We start from the raw sequence: 18,924 nt of genomic DNA, 5'->3' as shown, positions 1-18,924 counted from the left end.
TAAATCTCACTTGTGCTCTATATTTAAAGGTAAACATTGTTTTTTTGGTCTGTAGCACCTAAATTGTCAGTAAAGTCAGTGTCCAAAGAAATATAAAAAGCAGAAAATTACCCTTTTGATGACATGGATGAAAGGACTTCAAGAAACCCATCAGCAATTGCCATAGACATTGTTATTTTGTAGCCACTCTGATATTAAATTGCAATTAAAACTTAATAGGTATGTTTTGGTATATATGGATTTCATGCAATACCATTAAGACAGTCACCTGCATTGAAAAAAAGCATAACTTCTAGAATGAGAATGAGCATCAAAGGAACATGCATCCTAGATGAGACTTGAAGCCACTGTCCCAGGTGATAGCAAACTTATCCGGAAACTAATCCACAATGTCATCAGGATAAATGTCTGCTTTTAGATACAGGGCCATAATTTTGCAAGCTGAACAGTACCGGATTGTTAAGCAGATAAAAGTTTCTGGTGGAGCCATTTGTGCAGTATCAAGCAAGAATAAAGGGAACATCTCCAGTAATTATATGGATGAAATAAAGCCCAGATGAGACTTAAAACCACAATCCCTAGCTTAGGAGGCCAGTGCCTTATCCATTAGGCCACTGGGGCTTAGTAACATCTTTGTGTGAAACTGATTTTTTCATTAGTATAATCATTAATTGTTGCGATATAGGAAAGCCGTTTATTTGTGTTCTTTGCTTTACAAATCCCAGCATGAAATGTGATTGTACTAACCAGACCTAATAGTGTGGACCCTCATGTTACATTGCAGCAAAACAGATTGATGCAACTCTTTTACCAATAAAGAGGTAGTATTTTGCATTCCATTTTGTTGACTAACTAAAGTAATGTGTACAGTGCATATGAACCAAAGCAGATGTGTGTACTGGTACCTTAAAAACAGTAATGTTTGTGATTTTTTTCTGCCTTCATATCAGGATGTTCAGGTAGCAGATGATAATCATTAACTGATGACATTAGAAAAAAAATTACATTTGCTCCAGGTGAGGCTTGAACTCACAACCTCGGCATTGCTCAACAGATACTGTCTTATAAGTACCGCGCGCTAACCGATTGCGCCACAGGAGCACATGGTCAAAGTGTATTATTTTTAGTTGAGTGATTTTAGCATCGAGTTGACTAAGTATATTAACTTGGTTTATTAATTTTAAATTAGTTACTTTTTAAATCCACTAAACTACTGCACCCAATACTAAAGTACCTAATAAAAGTAATATTCTAATCATAAGTTAATCAATTATATTGTGCATTTGTGTTATTGCCCAGTTTTATGTATCCTTAGGTGTATATTGCAATGAATTCATGCCATTGCTGTACAGTTCAATATTATCAAAATTGTAAAATAATTCCTGTTTATAAATAATTTCTGTTTATTTATCTTAAATAATATTTGCTATAAATATATGTAACTTCAATGTTGCATAGGGAAAATATACACTATAATACCAAAAAGTGCAGTATCTTTAAATAAAAATAAGTTAAATCTCACTTGTGCTCTATATTTAAAGGTAAACATTGTTTTTTTGGTCTGTAGCACCTAAATTGTCAGTAAAGTCAGTGTCCAAAGAAATATAAAAAGCAGAAAATTACCCTTTTGATGACATGGATGAAAGGACTTCAAGAAACCCATCAGCAATTGCCATAGACATTGTTATTTTGTAGCCACTCTGATATTAAATTGCAATTAAAACTTAATAGGTATGTTTTGGTATATATGGATTTCATGCAATACCATTAAGACAGTCACCTGCATTGAAAAAAAGCATAACTTCTAGAATGAGAATGAGCATCAAAGGAACATGCATCCTAGATGAGACTTGAAGCCACTGTCCCAGGTGATAGCAAACTTATCCGGAAACTAATCCACAATGTCATCAGGATAAATGTCTGCTTTTAGATACAGGGCCATAATTTTGCAAGCTGAACAGTACCGGATTGTTAAGCAAATAAAAGTTTCTGGTGGAGCCATTTGTGCAGTATCAAGCAAAAATAAAGGGAACATCTCCAGAAATTATATGGATGAAATAAAGCCCAGATGAGACTTGAAACCACAATCCCTAGCTTAGGAGGACAGTGCCTTATCCATTAGGCCAGTGGGGTTAAGTAACATCTTTGTGTGAAACTGATTTTTTCATTAGTATAATCATTAATTGTTGCGATATAGGAAAGCTGTTTATTTGTGTTCTTTGCTTTACAAATCCCAGCATGAAATGTGATTGTACTAACCAGACCTAATAGTGTGGACCCTCATGTTACATTGCAGCAAAACAGATTGATGCAACTCTTTTACCAATAAAGAGGTAGTCTTTTGCATTCCATTTTGTTGACTAACTAAAGTAATGTTTACAGTGCATATGAACCAAAGCAGATGTGTGTACTGGTACCTTAAAAACAGTCATGTTTGTGATTTTTTTCTGCCTTCATATCAGGATGTTCAGGTAGCAGATGATAATCATTAACTGATGACATTAGAAAAAAAATTACATTTGCTCCAGGTGAGGCTTGAACTCACAACCTCAGCATTGCTCAACAGATACTGTCTTATAAGTACCGCGCGCTAACCGATTGCGCCACAGGAGCACATGGTCAAAGTGTATTATTTTTAGTTGAGTGATTTTAGCATCGAGTTGACTAAGTATATTAACTTGGTTTATTAATTTTAAATTAGTTACTTTTTAAATCCACTAAACTACTGCACCCAATACAAAAGTACCTAATAAAAGTAATATTCTAATCATAAGTTAATCAATTATATTGTGCATTTGTGTTATTGCCCAGTTTTATGTATCCTTAGGTGTATATTGCAATGAATTCATGCCATTGCTGTACAGTTCAATATTATCAAAATTGTAAAATAATTCCTGTTTATAAATAATTTCTGTTTATTTATCTTAAATAATATTTGCTATAAATATATGTAACTTCAATGTTGCATAGGGAAAAAATACACTATAATACCAAAAAGTGCAGTATCTTTAAAGAAAAATAAGTTAAATCTCACTTGTGCTCTATATTTAAAGGTAAACATTGTTTTTTTGGTCTGTAGCACCTAAATTGTCAGTAAAGTCAGTGTCCAAAGAAATATAAAAAGCAGAAAATTACCCTTTTGATGACATGGATGAAAGGACTTCAAGAAACCCATCAGCAATTGCCATAGACATTGTTATTTTGTAGCCACTCTGATATTAAATTGCAATTAAAACTTAATAGGTATGTTTTGGTATATATGGATTTCATGCAATACCATTAAGACAGTCACCTGCATTGAAAAAAAGCATAACTTCTAGAATGAGAATGAGCATCAAAGGAACATGCATCCTAGATGAGACTTGAAGCCACTGTCCCAGGTGATAGCAAACTTATCCGGAAACTAATCCACAATGTCATCAGGATAAATGTCTGCTTTTAGATACAGGGCCATAATTTTGCAAGCTGAACAGTACCGGATTGTTAAGCAGATAAAAGTTTCTGGTGGAGCCATTTGTGCAGTATCAAGCAAGAATAAAGGGAACATCTCCAGTAATTATATGGATGAAATAAAGCCCAGATGAGACTTAAAACCACAATCCCTAGCTTAGGAGGCCAGTGCCTTATCCATTAGGCCACTGGGGCTTAGTAACATCTTTGTGTGAAACTGATTTTTTCATTAGTATAATCATTAATTGTTGCGATATAGGAAAGCCGTTTATTTGTGTTCTTTGCTTTACAAATCCCAGCATGAAATGTGATTGTACTAACCAGACCTAATAGTGTGGACCCTCATGTTACATTGCAGCAAAACAGATTGATGCAACTCTTTTACCAATAAAGAGGTAGTATTTTGCATTCCATTTTGTTGACTAACTAAAGTAATGTGTACAGTGCATATGAACCAAAGCAGATGTGTGTACTGGTACCTTAAAAACAGTCATGTTTGTGATTTTTTTCTGCCTTCATATCAGGATGTTCAGGTAGCAGATGATAATCATTAACTGATGACATTAGAAAAAAAATTACATTTGCTCCAGGTGAGGCTTGAACTCACAACCTCGGCATTGCTCAACAGATACTGTCTTATAAGTACCGCGCGCTAACCGATTGCGCCACAGGAGCACATGGTCAAAGTGTATTATTTTTAGTTGAGTGATTTTAGCATCGAGTTGACTAAGTATATTAACTTGGTTTATTAATTTTAAATTAGTTACTTTTTAAATCCACTAAACTACTGCACCCAATACTAAAGTACCTAATAAAAGTAATATTCTAATCATAAGTTAATCAATTATATTGTGCATTTGTGTTATTGCCCAGTTTTATGTATCCTTAGGTGTATATTGCAATGAATTCATGCCATTGCTGTACAGTTCAATATTATCAAAATTGTAAAATAATTCCTGTTTATAAATAATTTCTGTTTATTTATCTTAAATAATATTTGCTATAAATATATGTAACTTCAATGTTGCATAGGGAAAATATACACTATAATACCAAAAAGTGCAGTATCTTTAAATAAAAATAAGTTAAATCTCACTTGTGCTCTATATTTAAAGGTAAACATTGTTTTTTTGGTCTGTAGCACCTAAATTGTCAGTAAAGTCAGTGTCCAAAGAAATATAAAAAGCAGAAAATTACCCTTTTGATGACATGGATGAAAGGACTTCAAGAAACCCATCAGCAATTGCCATAGACATTGTTATTTTGTAGCCACTCTGATATTAAATTGCAATTAAAACTTAATAGGTATGTTTTGGTATATATGGATTTCATGCAATACCATTAAGACAGTCACCTGCATTGAAAAAAAGCATAACTTCTAGAATGAGAATGAGCATCAAAGGAACATGCATCCTAGATGAGACTTGAAGCCACTGTCCCAGGTGATAGCAAACTTATCCGGAAACTAATCCACAATGTCATCAGGATAAATGTCTGCTTTTAGATACAGGGCCATAATTTTGCAAGCTGAACAGTACCGGATTGTTAAGCAAATAAAAGTTTCTGGTGGAGCCATTTGTGCAGTATCAAGCAAAAATAAAGGGAACATCTCCAGAAATTATATGGATGAAATAAAGCCCAGATGAGACTTGAAACCACAATCCCTAGCTTAGGAGGACAGTGCCTTATCCATTAGGCCAGTGGGGTTAAGTAACATCTTTGTGTGAAACTGATTTTTTCATTAGTATAATCATTAATTGTTGCGATATAGGAAAGCTGTTTATTTGTGTTCTTTGCTTTACAAATCCCAGCATGAAATGTGATTGTACTAACCAGACCTAATAGTGTGGACCCTCATGTTACATTGCAGCAAAACAGATTGATGCAACTCTTTTACCAATAAAGAGGTAGTATTTTGCATTCCATTTTGTTGACTAACTAAAGTAATGTTTACAGTGCATATGAACCAAAGCAGATGTGTGTACTGGTACCTTAAAAACAGTCATGTTTGTGATTTTTTTCTGCCTTCATATCAGGATGTTCAGGTAGCAGATGATAATCATTAACTGATGACATTAGAAAAAAAATTACATTTGCTCCAGGTGAGGCTTGAACTCACAACCTCGGCATTGCTCAACAGATACTGTCTTATAAGTACCGCGCGCTAACCGATTGCGCCACAGGAGCACATGGTCAAAGTGTATTATTTTTAGTTGAGTGATTTTAGCATCGAGTTGACTAAGTATATTAACTTGGTTTATTAATTTTAAATTAGTTACTTTTTAAATCCACTAAACTACTGCACCCAATACTAAAGTACCTAATAAAAGTAATATTCTAATCATAAGTTAATCAATTATATTGTGCATTTGTGTTATTGCCCAGTTTTATGTATCCTTAGGTGTATATTGCAATGAATTCATGCCATTGCTGTACAGTTCAATATTATCAAAATTGTAAAATAATTCCTGTTTATAAATAATTTCTGTTTATTTATCTTAAATAATATTTGCTATAAATATATGTAACTTCAATGTTGCATAGGGAAAATATACACTATAATACCAAAAAGTGCAGTATCTTTAAATAAAAATAAGTTAAATCTCACTTGTGCTCTATATTTAAAGGTAAACATTGTTTTTTTGGTCTGTAGCACCTAAATTGTCAGTAAAGTCAGTGTCCAAAGAAATATAAAAAGCAGAAAATTACCCTTTTGATGACATGGATGAAAGGACTTCAAGAAACCCATCAGCAATTGCCATAGACATTGTTATTTTGTAGCCACTCTGATATTAAATTGCAATTAAAACTTAATAGGTATGTTTTGGTATATATGGATTTCATGCAATACCATTAAGACAGTCACCTGCATTGAAAAAAAGCATAACTTCTAGAATGAGAATGAGCATCAAAGGAACATGCATCCTAGATGAGACTTGAAGCCACTGTCCCAGGTGATAGCAAACTTATCCGGAAACTAATCCACAATGTCATCAGGATAAATGTCTGCTTTTAGATACAGGGCCATAATTTTGCAAGCTGAACAGTACCGGATTGTTAAGCAAATAAAAGTTTCTGGTGGAGCCATTTGTGCAGTATCAAGCAAAAATAAAGGGAACATCTCCAGAAATTATATGGATGAAATAAAGCCCAGATGAGACTTGAAACCACAATCCCTAGCTTAGGAGGACAGTGCCTTATCCATTAGGCCACTGGGGCTTAGTAACATCTTTGTGTGAAACTGATTTTTTCATTAGTATAATCATTAATTGTTGCGATATAGGAAAGCTGTTTATTTGTGTTCTTTGCTTTACAAATCCCAGCATGAAATGTGATTGTACTAACCAGACCTAATAGTGTGGACCCTCATGTTACATTGCAGCAAAACAGATTGATGCAACTCTTTTACCAATAAAGAGGTAGTCTTTTGCATTCCATTTTGTTGACTAACTAAAGTAATGTTTACAGTGCATATGAACCAAAGCAGATGTGTGTACTGGTACCTTAAAAACAGTCCTGTTTGTGATTTTTTTCTGCCTTCATATCAGGATGTTCAGGTAGCAGATGATAATCATTAACTGATGACATTAGAAAAAAAATTACATTTGCTCCAGGTGAGGCTTGAACTCACAACCTCGGCATTGCTCAACAGATACTGTCTTATAAGTACCGCGCGCTAACCGATTGCGCCACAGGAGCACATGGTCAAAGTGTATTATTTTTAGTTGAGTGATTTTAGCATCGAGTTGACTAAGTATATTAACTTGGTTTATTAATTTTAAATTAGTTACTTTTTAAATCCACTAAACTACTGCACCCAATACTAAAGTACCTAATAAAAGTAATATTCTAATCATAAGTTAATCAATTATATTGTGCATTTGTGTTATTGCCCAGTTTTATGTATCCTTAGGTGTATATTGCAATGAATTCATGCCATTGCTGTACAGTTCAATATTATCAAAATTGTAAAATAATTCCTGTTTATAAATAATTTCTGTTTATTTATCTTAAATAATATTTGCTATAAATATATGTAACTTCAATGTTGCATAGGGAAAATATACACTATAATACCAAAAAGTGCAGTATCTTTAAATAAAAATAAGTTAAATCTCACTTGTGCTCTATATTTAAAGGTAAACATTGTTTTTTTGGTCTGTAGCACCTAAATTGTCAGTAAAGTCAGTGTCCAAAGAAATATAAAAAGCAGAAAATTACCCTTTTGATGACATGGATGAAAGGACTTCAAGAAACCCATCAGCAATTGCCATAGACATTGTTATTTTGTAGCCACTCTGATATTAAATTGCAATTAAAACTTAATAGGTATGTTTTGGTATATATGGATTTCATGCAATACCATTAAGACAGTCACCTGCATTGAAAAAAAGCATAACTTCTAGAATGAGAATGAGCATCAAAGGAACATGCATCCTAGATGAGACTTGAAGCCACTGTCCCAGGTGATAGCAAACTTATCCGGAAACTAATCCACAATGTCATCAGGATAAATGTCTGCTTTTAGATACAGGGCCATAATTTTGCAAGCTGAACAGTACCGGATTGTTAAGCAGATAAAAGTTTCTGGTGGAGCCATTTGTGCAGTATCAAGCAAAAATAAAGGGAACATCTCCAGAAATTATATGGATGAAATAAAGCCCAGATGAGACTTGAAACCACAATCCCTAGCTTAGGAGGACAGTGCCTTATCCATTAGGCCAGTGGGGTTAAGTAACATCTTTGTGTGAAACTGATTTTTTCATTAGTATAATCATTAATTGTTGCGATATAGGAAAGCTGTTTATTTGTGTTCTTTGCTTTACAAATCCCAGCATGAAATGTGATTGTACTAACCAGACCTAATAGTGTGGACCCTCATGTTACATTGCAGCAAAACAGATTGATGCAACTCTTTTACCAATAAAGAGGTAGTCTTTTGCATTCCATTTTGTTGACTAACTAAAGTAATGTTTACAGTGCATATGAACCAAAGCAGATGTGTGTACTGGTACCTTAAAAACAGTCATGTTTGTGATTTTTTTCTGCCTTCATATCAGGATGTTCAGCTAGCAGATGATAATCATTAACTGATGACATTAGAAAAAAAATTACATTTGCTCCAGGTGAGGCTTGAACTCACAACCTCGGCATTGCTCAACAGATACTGTCTTATAAGTACCGTGCGCTAACCGATTGCGCCACAGGAGCACATGGTCAAAGTGTATTATTTTTAGTTGAGTGATTTTAGCATCGAGTTGACTAAGTATATTAACTTGGTTTATTAATTTTAAATTAGTTACTTTTTAAATCCACTAAACTACTGCACCCAATACAAAAGTACCTAATAAAAGTAATATTCTAATCATAAGTTAATCAATTATATTGTGCATTTGTGTTATTGCCCAGTTTTATGTATCCTTAGGTGTATATTGCAATGAATTCATGCCATTACTGTACAGTTCAATATTATCAAAATTGTAAAATAATTCCTGTTTATAAATAATTTCTGTTTATTTATCTTAAATAATATTTGCTATAAATATATGTAACTTCAATGTTGCATAGGGAAAATATACACTATAATACCAAAAAGTGCAGTATCTTTAAATAAAAATAAGTTAAATCTCACTTGTGCTCTATATTTAAAGGTAAACATTGTTTTTTTGGTCTGTAGCACCTAAATTGTCAGTAAAGTCAGTGTCCAAAGAAATATAAAAAGCAGAAAATTACCCTTTTGATGACATGGATGAAAGGACTTCAAGAAACCCATCAGCAATTGCCATAGACATTGTTATTTTGTAGCCACTCTGATATTAAATTGCAATTAAAACTTAATAGGTATGTTTTGGTATATATGGATTTCATGCAATACCATTAAGACAGTCACCTGCATTGAAAAAAAGCATAACTTCTAGAATGAGAATGAGCATCAAAGGAACATGCATCCTAGATGAGACTTGAAGCCACTGTCCCAGGTGATAGCAAACTTATCCGGAAACTAATCCACAATGTCATCAGGATAAATGTCTGCTTTTAGATACAGGGCCATAATTTTGCAAGCTGAACAGTACCGGATTGTTAAGCAGATAAAAGTTTCTGGTGGAGCCATTTGTGCAGTATCAAGCAAGAATAAAGGGAACATCTCCAGTAATTATATGGATGAAATAAAGCCCAGATGAGACTTGAAACCACAATCCCTAGCTTAGGAGGCCAGTGCCTTATCCATTAGGCCACTGGGGCTTAGTAACATCTTTGTGTGAAACTGATTTTTTCATTAGTATAATCATTAATTGTTGCGATATAGGAAAGCCGTTTATTTGTGTTCTTTGCTTTACAAATCCCAGCATGAAATGTGATTGTACTAACCAGACCTAATAGTGTGGACCCTCATGTTACATTGCAGCAAAACAGATTGATGCAACTCTTTTACCAATAAAGAGGTAGTATTTTGCATTCCATTTTGTTGACTAACTAAAGTAATGTTTACAGTGCATATGAACCAAAGCAGATGTGTGTACTGGTACCTTAAAAACAGTCATGTTTGTGATTTTTTTCTGCCTTCATATCAGGATGTTCAGGTAGCAGATGATAATCATTAACTGATGACATTAGAAAAAAAATTACATTTGCTCCAGGTGAGGCTTGAACTCACAACCTCGGCATTGCTCAACAGATACTGTCTTATAAGTACCGCGCGCTAACCGATTGCGCCACAGGAGCACATAGTCAAAGTGTATTATTTTTAGTTGAGTGATTTTAGCATCGAGTTGACTAAGTATATTAACTTGGTTTATTAATTTTAAATTAGTTACTTTTTAAATCCACTAAACTACTGCACCCAATACTAAAGTACCTAATAAAAGTAATATTCTAATCATAAGTTAATCAATTATATTGTGCATTTGTGTTATTGCCCAGTTTTATGTATCCTTAGGTGTATATTGCAATGAATTCATGCCATTGCTGTACAGTTCAATATTATCAAAATTGTAAAATAATTCCTGTTTATAAATAATTTCTGTTTATTTATCTTAAATAATATTTGCTATAAATATATGTAACTTCAATGTTGCATAGGGAAAATATACACTATAATACCAAAAAGTGCAGTATCTTTAAATAAAAATAAGTTAAATCTCACTTGTGCTCTATATTTAAAGGTAAACATTGTTTTTTTGGTCTGTAGCACCTAAATTGTCAGTAAAGTCAGTGTCCAAAGAAATATAAAAAGCAGAAAATTACCCTTTTGATGACATGGATGAAAGGACTTCAAGAAACCCATCAGCAATTGCCATAGACATTGTTATTTTGTAGCCACTCTGATATTAAATTGCAATTAAAACTTAATAGGTATGTTTTGGTATATATGGATTTCATGCAATACCATTAAGACAGTCACCTGCATTGAAAAAAAGCATAACTTCTAGAATGAGAATGAGCATCAAAGGAACATGCATCCTAGATGAGACTTGAAGCCACTGTCCCAGGTGATAGCAAACTTATCCGGAAACTAATCCACAATGTCATCAGGATAAATGTCTGCTTTTAGATACAGGGCCATAATTTTGCAAGCTGAACAGTACCGGATTGTTAAGCAGATAAAAGTTTCTGGTGGAGCCATTTGTGCAGTATCAAGCAAAAATAAAGGGAACATCTCCAGAAATTATATGGATGAAATAAAGCCCAGATGAGACTTGAAACCACAATCCCTAGCTTAGGAGGACAGTGCCTTATCCATTAGGCCAGTGGGGTTAAGTAACATCTTTGTGTGAAACTGATTTTTTCATTAGTATAATCATTAATTGTTGCGATATAGGAAAGCTGTTAATTTGTGTTCTTTGCTTTACAAATCCCAGCATGAAATGTGATTGTACTAACCAGACCTAATAGTGTGGACCCTCATGTTACATTGCAGCAAAACAGATTGATGCAACTCTTTTACCAATAAAGAGGTAGTCTTTTGCATTCCATTTTGTTGACTAACTAAAGTAATGTTTACAGTGCATATGAACCAAAGCAGATGTGTGTACTGGTACCTTAAAAACAGTCATGTTTGTGATTTTTTTCTGCCTTCATATCAGGATGTTCAGGTAGCAGATGATAATCATTAGAAAAAAAATTACATTTGCTCCAGGTGAGGCTTGAACTCACAACCTCGGCATTGCTCAACAGATACTGCCTTATAAGTACCGCGCGCTAACCGATTGCGCCACAGGAGCACATGGTCAAAGTGTATTATTTTTAGTTGAGTGATTTTAGCATCGAGTTGACTAAGTATATTAACTTGGTTTATTAATTTTAAATTAGTTACTTTTTAAATCCACTAAACTACTGCACCCAATACTAAAGTACCTAATAAAAGTAATATTCTAATCATAAGTTAATCAATTATATTGTGCATTTGTGTTATTGCCCAGTTTTATGTATCCTTAGGTGTATATTGCAATGAATTCATGCCATTGCTGTACAGTTCAATATTATCAAAATTGTAAAATAATTCCTGTTTATAAATAATTTCTGTTTATTTATCTTAAATAATATTTGCTATAAATATATGTAACTTCAATGTTGCATAGGGAAAATATACACTATAATACCAAAAAGTGCAGTATCTTTAAATAAAAATAAGTTAAATCTCACTTGTGCTCTATATTTAAAGGTAAACATTGTTTTTTTGGTCTGTAGCACCTAAATTGTCAGTAAAGTCAGTGTCCAAAGAAATATAAAAAGCAGAAAATTACCCTTTTGATGACATGGATGAAAGGACTTCAAGAAACCCATCAGCAATTGCCATAGACATTGTTATTTTGTAGCCACTCTGATATTAAATTGCAATTAAAACTTAATAGGTATGTTTTGGTATATATGGATTTCATGCAATACCATTAAGACAGTCACCTGCATTGAAAAAAAGCATAACTTCTAGAATGAGAATGAGCATCAAAGGAACATGCATCCTAGATGAGACTTGAAGCCACTGACCCAGGTGATAGCAAACTTATCCGGAAACTAATCCACAATGTCATCAGGATAAATGTCTGCTTTTAGATACAGGGCCATAATTTTGCAAGCTGAACAGTACCGGATTGTTAAGCAGATAAAAGTTTCTGGTGGAGCAATTTGTGCAGTATCAAGCAAGAATAAAGGGAACATCTCCAGTAATTATATGGATGAACTAAATCCCAGATGAGACTTGAAACCACAATCCCTAGCTTAGGAGGCCAGTGCCTTATCCATTAGGCCAGTGGGGCTCAGTAACATCTTTGTGTGAAACTGATTTTTTCATTAGTATAATCATTAATTGTTGCGATATAGGAAAGCCATTTATTTGTGTTCTTTGCTTTACAAATCCCAGCATGAAATGTGATTGTACTAACCAGACCTAATAGAGTGGACCCTCATGTTACATTGCAGCAAAACAGATTGATGCAACTCTTTTACCAATAAAGAGGTAGTCTTTTGCATTCCATTTTGTTGACTAACTAAAGTAATGTTTACAGTGCATATGAACCAAAGCAGATGTGTGTACTGGTACCTTAAAAAGAGTCATGTTTGTGATTTTTTTCTGCCTTCATATCAGGATGTTCAGGTAGCAGATGATAATCATTAACTGATGACATTAGAAAAAAAATTACATTTGCTCCAGGTGAGGCTTGAACTCACAACCTCAGCATTGCTCAACAGATACTGTCTTATAAGTACCGCGCGCTAACCGATTGCGCCACAGGAGCACATGGTCAAAGTGTATTATTTTTAGTTGAGTGATTTTAGCATCGAGTTGACTAAGTATATTAACTTGGTTTATTAATTTTAAATTAGTTACTTTTTAAATCCACTAAACTACTGCACCCAATACAAAAGTACCTAATAAAAGTAATATTCTAATCATAAGTTAATCAATTATATTGTGCATTTGTGTTATTGCCCAGTTTTATGTATCCTTAGGTGTATATTGCAATGAATTCATGCCATTGCTGTACAGTTCAATATTATCAAAATTGTAAAATAATTCCTGTTTATAAATAATTTCTGTTTATTTATCTTAAATAATAATTGCTATAAATATATGTAACTTCAATGTTGCATAGGGAAAATATACACTATAATACCAAAAAGTGCAGTATCTTTAAATAAAAATAAGTTAAATCTCACTTGTGCTCTATATTTAAAGGTAAACATTGTTTTTTTGGTCTGTAGCACCTAAATTGTCAGTAAAGTCAGTGTCCAAAGAAATATAAAAAGCAGAAAATTACCCTTTTGATGACATGGATGAAAGGACTTCAAGAAACCCATCAGCAATTGCCATAGACATTGTTATTTTGTAGCCACTCTGATATTAAATTGCAATTAAAACTTAATAGGTATGTTTTGGTATATATGGATTTCATGCAATACCATTAAGACAGTCACCTGCATTGAAAAAAAGCATAACTTCTAGAATGAGAATGAGCATCAAAGGAACATGCATCCTAGATGAGACTTGAAGCCACTGTCCCAGGTGATAGCAAACTTATCCGGAAACTAATCCACAATGTCATCAGGATAAATGTCTGCTTTTAGATACAGGGCCATAATTTTGCAAGCTGAACAGTACCGGATTGTTAAGCAGATAAAAGTTTATGGTGGAGCCATTTGTGCAGTATCAAGCAAGAATAAAGGGAACATCTCCAGTAATTATATGGATGAAATAAAGCCCAGATGAGACTTGAAACCACAATCCCTAGCTTAGGAGGGCAGTGCCTTATCCATTAGGCCAGTGGGGCTTAGTAACGTCTTTGTGTGAAACTGATTTTTTCATTAGTGTAATCATTAATTGTTGCGATATAGGAAAGCCGTTTATTTGTGTTCTTTGCTTTACAAATCCCAGCATGAAATGTGATTGTACTAACCAGACCTAATAGTGTGGACCCTCATGTTACATTGCAGCAAAACAGATTGATGCAACTCTTTTACCAATAAAGAGGTAGTCTTTTGCATTCCATTTTGTTGACTAACTAAAGTAATGTTTACAGTGCATATGAACCAAAGCAGATGTGTGTACTGGTACCTTAAAAACAGTCATGTTTGTGATTTTTTTCTGCCTTCATATCAGGATGTTCAGGTAGCAGATGATAATCATTAGAAAAAAAATTACATTTGCTCCAGGTGAGGCTTGAACTCACAACCTCGGCATTGCTCAACAGATACTGCCTTATAAGTACCGCGCACTAACCGATTGCGCCACAGGAGCACATGGTCAAAGTGTATTATTTTTAGTTGAGTGATTTTAGCATCGAGTTGACTAAGTATATTAACTTGGTTTATTAATTTTAAATTAGTTACTTTTTAAATCCACTAAACTACTGCACCCAATACAAAAGTACCTAATAAAAGTAATATTCTAATCATAAGTTAATCAATTATATTGTGCATTTGTGTTATTGCCCAGTTTTATGTATCCTTAGGTGTATATTGCAATGAATTCATGCCATTGCTGTACAGTTCAATATTATCAAAATTGTAAAATAATTCCTGTTTATAAATAATTTCTGTTTATTTATCTTAAATAATAATTGCTATAAATATATGTAACTTCAATGTTGCATAGGGAAAATATACACTATAATACCAAAAAGTGCAGTATCTTTAAATAAAAATAAGTTAAATCTCACTTGTGCTCTATATTTAAAGGTAAACATTGTTTTTTTGGTCTGTAGCACCTAAATTGTCAGTAAAGTCAGTGTCCAAAGAAATATAAAAAGCAGAAAATTACCCTTTTGATGACATGGATGAAAGGACTTCAAGAAACCCATCAGCAATTGCCATAGACATTGTTATTTTGTAGCCACTCTGATATTAAATTGCAATTAAAACTTAATAGGTATGTTTTGGTATATATGGATTTCATGCAAAACCATTAAGACAGTCACCTGCATTGAAAAAAAGCATAACTTCTAGAATGAGAATGAGCATCAAAGGAACATGCATCCTAGATGAGACTTGAAGCCACTGTCCCAGGTGATAGCAAACTTATCCGGAAACTAATCCACAATGTCATCAGGATAAATGTCTGCTTTTAGATACAGGGCCATAATTTTGCAAGCTGAACAGTACCGGATTGTTAAGCAGATAAAAGTTTCTGGTGGAGCCATTTGTGCAGTATCAAGCAAGAATAAAGGGAACATCTCCAGTAATTATATGGATGAAATAAAGCCCAGATGAGACTTGAAACCACAATCCCTAGCTTAGGAGGCCAGTGCCTTATCCATTAGGCCAGTGGGGCTTAGTAACATCTTTGTGTGAAACTGATTTTTTCATTAGTATAATCATTAATTGTTGCGATATAGGAAAGCCGTTTATTTGTGTTCTTTGCTTTACAAATCCCAGCATGAAATGTGATTGTACTAACCAGACCTAATAGTGTGGACCCTCATGTTACATTGCAGCAAAACAGATTGATGCAACTCTTTTACCAATAAAGAGGTAGTATTTTGCATTCCATTTTGTTGACTAACTAAAGTAATGTTTACAGTGCATATGAACCAAAGCAGATGTGTGTACTGGTACCTTAAAAACAGTCATGTTTGTGATTTTTTTCTGCCTTCATATCAGGATGTTCAGCTAGCAGATGATAATCATTAACTGATGACATTAGAAAAAAAATTACATTTGCTCCAGGTGAGGCTTGAACTCACAACCTCGGCATTGCTCAACAGATACTGTCTTATAAGTACCGCGCGCTAACCGATTGCGCCACAGGAGCACATGGTCAAAGTGTATTATTTTTAGTTGAGTGATTTTAGCATCGAGTTGACTAAGTATATTAACTTGGTTTATTAATTTTAAATTAGTTACTTTTTAAATCCACTAAACTACTGCACCCAATACTAAAGTACCTAATAAAAGTAATATTCTAATCATGAGTTAATCAATTATATTGTGCATTTGTGTTATTGCCCAGTTTTATGTATCCTTAGGTGTATATTGCAATGAATTCATGCCATTGCTGTACAGTTCAATATTATCAAAATTGTAAAATAATTCCTGTTTATAAATAATTTCTGTTTATTTATCTTAAATAATATTTGCTATAAATATATGTAACTTCAATGTTGCATAGGGAAAATATACACTATAATACCAAAAAGTGCAGTATCTTTAAATAAAAATAAGTTAAATCTCACTTGTGCTCTATATTTAAAGGTAAACATTGTTTTTTTGGTCTGTAGCACCTAAATTGTCAGTAAAGTCAGTGTCCAAAGAAATATAAAAAGCAGAAAATTACCCTTTTGATGACATGGATGAAAGGACTTCAAGAAACCCATCAGCAATTGCCATAGACATTGTTATTTTGTAGCCACTCTGATATTAAATTGCAATTAAAACTTAATAGGTATGTTTTGGTATATATGGATTTCATGCAATACCATTAAGACAGTCACCTGCATTGAAAAAAAGCATAACTTCTAGAATGAGAATGAGCATCAAAGGAACATGCATCCTAGATGAGACTTGAAGCCACTGTCCCAGGTGATAGCAAACTTATCCGGAAACTAATCCACAATGTCATCAGGATAAATGTCTGCTTTTAGATACAGGGCCATAATTTTGCAAGCTGAACAGTACCGGATTGTTAAGCAGATAAAAGTTTCTGGTGGAGCCATTTGTGCAGTATCAAGCAAGAATAAAGGGAACATCTCCAGTAATTATATGGATGAAATAAAGCCCAGATGAGACTTGAAACCACAATCCCTAGCTTAGGAGGGCAGTGCCTTATCCATTAGGCCAGTGGGGTTTAGTAACATCTTTGTGTGAAACTGATTTTTTCATTAGTATAATCATTAATTGTTGCGATATAGGAAATCCATTTATTTGTGTTCTTTGCTTTACAAATCCCAGCATGAAATGTGATTGTACTAACCAGACCTAATAGAGTGGACCCTCATGTTACATTGCAGCAAAACAGATTGATGCAACTCTTTTACCAATAAAGAGGTAGTCTTTTGCATTCCATTTTGTTGACTAACTAAAGTAATGTTTACAGTGCATATGAACCAAAGCAGATGTGTGTACTGGTACCTTAAAAAGAGTCATGTTTGTGATTTTTTTCTGCCTTCATATCAGGATGTTCAGGTAGCAGATGATAATCATTAACTGATGACATTAGAAAAAAAATTACATTTGCTCCAGGTGAGGCTTGAACTCACAACCTCAGCATTGCTCAACAGATACTGTCTTATAAGTACCGCGCGCTAACCGATTGCGCCACAGGAGCACATGGTCAAAGTGTATTATTTTTAGTTGAGTGATTTTAGCATCGAGTTGACTAAGTATATTAACTTGGTTTATTAATTTTAAATTAGTTACTTTTTAAATCCACTAAACTACTGCACCCAATACAAAAGTACCTAATAAAAGTAATATTCTAATCATAAGTTAATCAATTATATTGTGCATTTGTGTTATTGCCCAGTTTTATGTATCCTTAGGTGTATATTGCAATGAATTCATGCCATTGCTGTACAGTTCAATATTATCAAAATTGTAAAATAATTCCTGTTTATAAATAATTTCTGTTTATTTATCTTAAATAATAATTGCTATAAATATATGTAACTTCAATGTTGCATAGGGAAAATATACACTATAATACCAAAAAGTGCAGTATCTTTAAATAAAAATAAGTTAAATCTCACTTGTGCTCTATATTTAAAGGTAAACATTGTTTTTTTGGTCTGTAGCACCTAAATTGTCAGTAAAGTCAGTGTCCAAAGAAATATAAAAAGCAGAAAATTACCCTTTTGATGACATGGATGAAAGGACTTCAAGAAACCCATCAGCAATTGCCATAGACATTGTTATTTTGTAGCCACTCTGATATTAAATTGCAATTAAAACTTAATAGGTATGTTTTGGTATATATGGATTTCATGCAAAACCATTAAGACAGTCACCTGCATTGAAAAAAAGCATAACTTCTAGAATGAGAATGAGCATCAAAGGAACATGCATCCTAGATGAGACTTGAAGCCACTGTCCCAGGTGATAGCAAACTTATCCGGAAACTAATCCACAATGTCATCAGGATAAATGTCTGCTTTTAGATACAGGGCCATAATTTTGCAAGCTGAACAGTACCGGATTGTTAAGCAGATAAAAGTTTCTGGTGGAGCCATTTGTGCAGTATCAAGCAAGAATAAAGGGAACATCTCCAGTAATTATATGGATGAAATAAAGCCCAGATGAGACTTGAAACCACAATCCCTAGCTTAGGAGGCCAGTGCCTTATCCATTAGGCCAGTGGGGCTTAGTAACATCTTTGTGTGAAACTGATTTTTTCATTAGTATAATCATTAATTGTTGCGATATAGGAAAGCCGTTTATTTGTGTTCTTTGCTTTACAAATCCCAGCATGAAATGTGATTGTACTAACCAGACCTAATAGTGTGGACCCTCATGTTACATTGCAGCAAAACAGATTGATGCAACTCT

General features: G+C 33.6%; 12 non-coding genes across 12 annotated transcripts; all 12 read right to left on the bottom strand.

Annotated features, from left to right (window-relative positions):
• Window positions 1–1,008: 1,008 nt before the first annotated feature.
• TRNAI-UAU (transfer RNA isoleucine (anticodon UAU)) lies at window positions 1,009–1,101 on the bottom strand. The gene is given in 2 exon segments: window positions 1,009–1,044; window positions 1,064–1,101. It is a non-coding gene; the product is annotated as a tRNA-Ile (tRNA).
• A 1,419-nt stretch (window positions 1,102–2,520) lies between these two features.
• On the bottom strand, window positions 2,521–2,613 carry TRNAI-UAU (transfer RNA isoleucine (anticodon UAU)). Its single transcript is given in 2 exon segments — window positions 2,521–2,556; window positions 2,576–2,613. It is a non-coding gene; the product is annotated as a tRNA-Ile (tRNA).
• A 1,419-nt stretch (window positions 2,614–4,032) lies between these two features.
• TRNAI-UAU (transfer RNA isoleucine (anticodon UAU)) lies at window positions 4,033–4,125 on the bottom strand. Its single transcript is given in 2 exon segments — window positions 4,033–4,068; window positions 4,088–4,125. It is a non-coding gene; the product is annotated as a tRNA-Ile (tRNA).
• Window positions 4,126–5,544: 1,419 nt separating this feature from the next.
• TRNAI-UAU (transfer RNA isoleucine (anticodon UAU)) lies at window positions 5,545–5,637 on the bottom strand. The gene is given in 2 exon segments: window positions 5,545–5,580; window positions 5,600–5,637. It is a non-coding gene; the product is annotated as a tRNA-Ile (tRNA).
• Window positions 5,638–7,056: 1,419 nt separating this feature from the next.
• Window positions 7,057–7,149, bottom strand: TRNAI-UAU (transfer RNA isoleucine (anticodon UAU)). The gene is given in 2 exon segments: window positions 7,057–7,092; window positions 7,112–7,149. It is a non-coding gene; the product is annotated as a tRNA-Ile (tRNA).
• Window positions 7,150–8,568: 1,419 nt separating this feature from the next.
• On the bottom strand, window positions 8,569–8,661 carry TRNAI-UAU (transfer RNA isoleucine (anticodon UAU)). The gene is given in 2 exon segments: window positions 8,569–8,604; window positions 8,624–8,661. It is a non-coding gene; the product is annotated as a tRNA-Ile (tRNA).
• Window positions 8,662–10,080: 1,419 nt separating this feature from the next.
• On the bottom strand, window positions 10,081–10,173 carry TRNAI-UAU (transfer RNA isoleucine (anticodon UAU)). The gene is given in 2 exon segments: window positions 10,081–10,116; window positions 10,136–10,173. It is a non-coding gene; the product is annotated as a tRNA-Ile (tRNA).
• A 1,406-nt stretch (window positions 10,174–11,579) lies between these two features.
• TRNAI-UAU (transfer RNA isoleucine (anticodon UAU)) lies at window positions 11,580–11,672 on the bottom strand. The gene is given in 2 exon segments: window positions 11,580–11,615; window positions 11,635–11,672. It is a non-coding gene; the product is annotated as a tRNA-Ile (tRNA).
• A 1,419-nt stretch (window positions 11,673–13,091) lies between these two features.
• TRNAI-UAU (transfer RNA isoleucine (anticodon UAU)) lies at window positions 13,092–13,184 on the bottom strand. The gene is given in 2 exon segments: window positions 13,092–13,127; window positions 13,147–13,184. It is a non-coding gene; the product is annotated as a tRNA-Ile (tRNA).
• Window positions 13,185–14,590: 1,406 nt separating this feature from the next.
• TRNAI-UAU (transfer RNA isoleucine (anticodon UAU)) lies at window positions 14,591–14,683 on the bottom strand. The gene is given in 2 exon segments: window positions 14,591–14,626; window positions 14,646–14,683. It is a non-coding gene; the product is annotated as a tRNA-Ile (tRNA).
• A 1,419-nt stretch (window positions 14,684–16,102) lies between these two features.
• On the bottom strand, window positions 16,103–16,195 carry TRNAI-UAU (transfer RNA isoleucine (anticodon UAU)). The gene is given in 2 exon segments: window positions 16,103–16,138; window positions 16,158–16,195. It is a non-coding gene; the product is annotated as a tRNA-Ile (tRNA).
• A 1,419-nt stretch (window positions 16,196–17,614) lies between these two features.
• TRNAI-UAU (transfer RNA isoleucine (anticodon UAU)) lies at window positions 17,615–17,707 on the bottom strand. Its single transcript is given in 2 exon segments — window positions 17,615–17,650; window positions 17,670–17,707. It is a non-coding gene; the product is annotated as a tRNA-Ile (tRNA).
• Window positions 17,708–18,924: the final 1,217 nt, after the last annotated feature.

Source organism: Taudactylus pleione, unplaced genomic scaffold, assembly GCF_031769625.1.
Source record: "Taudactylus pleione unplaced genomic scaffold, aTauple2 ptg000473l, whole genome shotgun sequence".
NCBI classification, from domain to species: Eukaryota; Metazoa; Chordata; class Amphibia; order Anura; family Myobatrachidae; genus Taudactylus; species Taudactylus pleione.
The sequence above is the reverse complement of the archived record's forward strand: the minus strand, read 5'-3'. Positions and strand labels throughout refer to the sequence as shown.